Consider the following 3,379-nt stretch of genomic DNA (forward strand, 5'->3'; position numbering starts at 1 on the left):
AGACAATCTTACCAAAAATACAGGTTCTACAGGAATCAACTTTCCTCCAACACTGGAACAGGCTGGAGACAGCAAAAACAAGTATGTCTGTCTCCCCAAGCCAGAGGAGGTCATGGAGCTACAAAACCTCCAGGAAAACGAGGGGTCACTGGCTGAATGCCAAGGGAGCTGACACTCCTACTCCTACCCTTGTAGAGGGATTGATGCGACAACGGAGTTAGAGCATATGCCTCCTCCAATTTATAGCACACCCTTTTGCTCCCTCTTTTGAGGCTAGCTAAGGAGGCCAGGGCTGGGCTGGCTTAAACGCTGGGCAGGCGGACGAGAACAGCAGTATGCCAGGGGAGCAGGATCAGGAAGAGCTGCTGGGTGTTGTGGGCCACTACATGGCTCCTCCACGCGACCATCTTTCCAACAAAGCCCTGCAGGAGCAGGCCTTTCTAGAGGCAAATTCGCAGGCAGCTGGGTCAGCAGACTCGCAGTCAAGAGCTAAAAGCAGCAAATTCTGAAGCTCCTAACACCGAAAATCACCGCCTTTGCTCGTTCCACGGATCATACTCACCTGGCAGGCGAGACGCCATGATCACCAAGGTGGTTCTCCCAGGATGAGACTATCCCGTTGCACTTCGAGTGTGCTGACGCCTAAGATGTTCCCAAATGCGGGATACTCGACTGCCATTTGTGGCATATAAGACCTGCCCGCAACCCCAAATATACGGGGCTATGCAAACCGCTGCAGCGGGAAGAGAGGCAGCTAAACCTGTGCGCCTCATGAGGGCAGGCCCTGGAACAAGCAGGACATCTCATCCAACTGGCAGCACCCCTCGGCATCCACCAGTCAACACCCACATCCTAGGACTGGTGAAAGCTGGGGACCGCTGCTTATTACCCCCAAAGGTCTTTTTCAAGACAGGGGCCCAGAGCGTGACCCCAGGGAAAATGCGCCGCCCCACCGACAGCACCAGCATACCAGCAAAACTGAGCCTTCATGAAAAAACAATGAACATGCAGGTAGGTAGTCTGGTTCCTCCCAGTTTTACACAAAATAAGGGTGCTCTACTAACTGCGGGGGTGGGGGAGGCATTTACACTTGTTGAAAGAAGCATGGGGTGCTGTCACAAATAACAAATATATACTCAACAGTATTAGTGGATAAAAACTTGAATTCAAATTGGGCATATTACCGCCAGTTCAGCAATGCGCCCAAAGGGCATTTTTTCCCTCTAAGAAAGAGAAGCGAGAAGGTCAAGCTGAACTAGAAAGGCTCATTACAAAAGGGATCATGGGAGCAAACATGAACCATTGGAATTTGTATCAAATATATTCACCAAAACTACAAAAGATGGTGAATGTAGCATCATCATTGACCTAATATCACTAAATAAATCTGTCTCCTCTGTCTCCTCAGATCCTGGTGAACTTCTACCGCTGCACCATCGAGAGCATCCTTACCAACTGCATCACAGTATGGTATGGCAACTGCTCTGTCTCCGACCGGAAGGCATTGCAGAGGGTGGTGAAAATTGCCCAACGCATCACCGGTTCCTCGCTCCCCTGCATTGAGTCTGTCCAAAGCAAGCGCTGTCTGCGGAGGGCGCTCAGCATCGCCAAGGACTGCTCTCACCCCAACCATGGACTGTTTACCCTCCTACCATCCGGGAGGCGCTACAGGTCTCTCCGTTGCCGAACCAGTAGGTCGAGGAACAGCTTCTTTCCGGCGGCTGTCACTCTACTCAACAACGTACCTCGGTGACTGCCCCCCACCCCCCCCCCCCCCCCCCCCCCTGGACACTGATTATTATTATTTATTCAAATCGTTTGCTATGTCGCTCTTCCATGGAGATGCTAAATGCATTTCGTTGTCTCTGTACTGTACACTGACAATGACAATTAAAATTGAATCTGAATCTAAATCTGTTGAGTATATACACTTTAAGATGGAGACGTTTTGTCACTGCCAGACATCTGATCTCCAAAGGATACCTTATGGCAAGCATTGATATGGAAGATGCATGCTATCTTATACCCATACACAAGGATCATTGTAGATACCTAAAAATTTATTTGGATGGGGCAACTATGGGAGCATAGAGCATTCCCAATGGTCTAACCTCAGCCCTAAACTAATCACAAAAATACTAAAAAATAGCCATGAAAATATTAAGAAAACAAGCATAATCATGGCATACATTGGATGATATCCTCATATTAGGGAAAACAAAGGAATTAGCTGTGGCAGCAGTTCTAGCTACGAAACAGCTCCTTAAAACACTGAGGTTCATCCTACACTCAGAAAAACCAAAATTGAAGCCGTTGAATGTACCCACTGAAACTATATCAGAATTACAGTGGTGGGCAGACAATGTTTGGCATAGTTTTCAGCCCTATTATTATCACCAATCCTAACTTGGTTATTAAAAACCGATGCCAGTGCTTTAGGCTGGGGAGCAACTAACTCCATATCCAGCACAGGTAACAGATGGACCAATTCAGAATCATCGTTACTACACACACCGGGCATCAACTATTTGGGATTGGTGGTCGCCTATTGGGTTAAAAGCATATGCATTTCAAATGCAGCACGTACATATACGGTTACGGATAGATAATACTATGGTGGTGGCTTATATTAACCATATGGGGAGCATAAAATCATTATCGTGCAACAAATTGGTCAAACAGATCTGGCAATGGTGTGTCAAAAGACATTTTTAACTATCGGCTGCCTATGTCCTAGGTAAGCTAGAACACAGTGGGAGACACCATGTCACGGGGGGAAATTTATAATAACATTGAATGGATGTCAAACCCAAAATATCTGCTAAAGGTATTAAGCAATTTGAACGCCAGATATCAATTTGGTTGCACAAGACGAAATCACCAGTAACCTATGTATGTGACTTAGGAACCAGATCAGAGGCAGCAGCGGTAGATGCCTACACGCTGGAAGGGGGAATTTCTGCTTTGCTCCCCTCCCTTCTGCCTCATCAGTCGGGCACTTCGCAATACAGATAGAATCTGTCTCCGGGATATTGAAGGTGCCCAACCGGCCTACATAGCCATGGTTCCCAGTTCATCACGACATGGTGGGCGAGTCACCTATGGATTTCCCTAGTGGACCATGGTTGCTGACTCACCCAGTATCAGGCATAAGCCACCCATGCCATAAAAACATCAAACTCCTGGATTGTAGGTTTTGAATAGACCTTACCAGGGACTGGGATTATCCAAATGAACCATTACCACCATGTCGGCATCCCTGCGAACAGTCACCAAGAGCAAACATGGGAAAAATACTGCCACGACGCAGGGACAACATACCAAACTATTCAACCACTGACATATTGGTGTTCCTGGACCATCTACACCATGATAAAAA

The 3,379-nt window shown here is 47.3% G+C and overlaps 1 non-coding gene across 1 annotated transcript; it reads left to right on the top strand.

The window, feature by feature from the left end:
• Positions 1 to 554: 554 nt before the first annotated feature.
• Positions 555 to 712, top strand: LOC129694827 (U1 spliceosomal RNA). Its single transcript, XR_008723050.1, has one exon. It is a non-coding gene; the product is annotated as a U1 spliceosomal RNA (small nuclear RNA).
• Positions 713 to 3,379: the final 2,667 nt, after the last annotated feature.

Source organism: Leucoraja erinacea, unplaced genomic scaffold (genome assembly GCF_028641065.1).
Source record: "Leucoraja erinacea ecotype New England unplaced genomic scaffold, Leri_hhj_1 Leri_814S, whole genome shotgun sequence".
Classification (NCBI taxonomy): Eukaryota; Metazoa; Chordata; class Chondrichthyes; order Rajiformes; family Rajidae; genus Leucoraja; species Leucoraja erinaceus.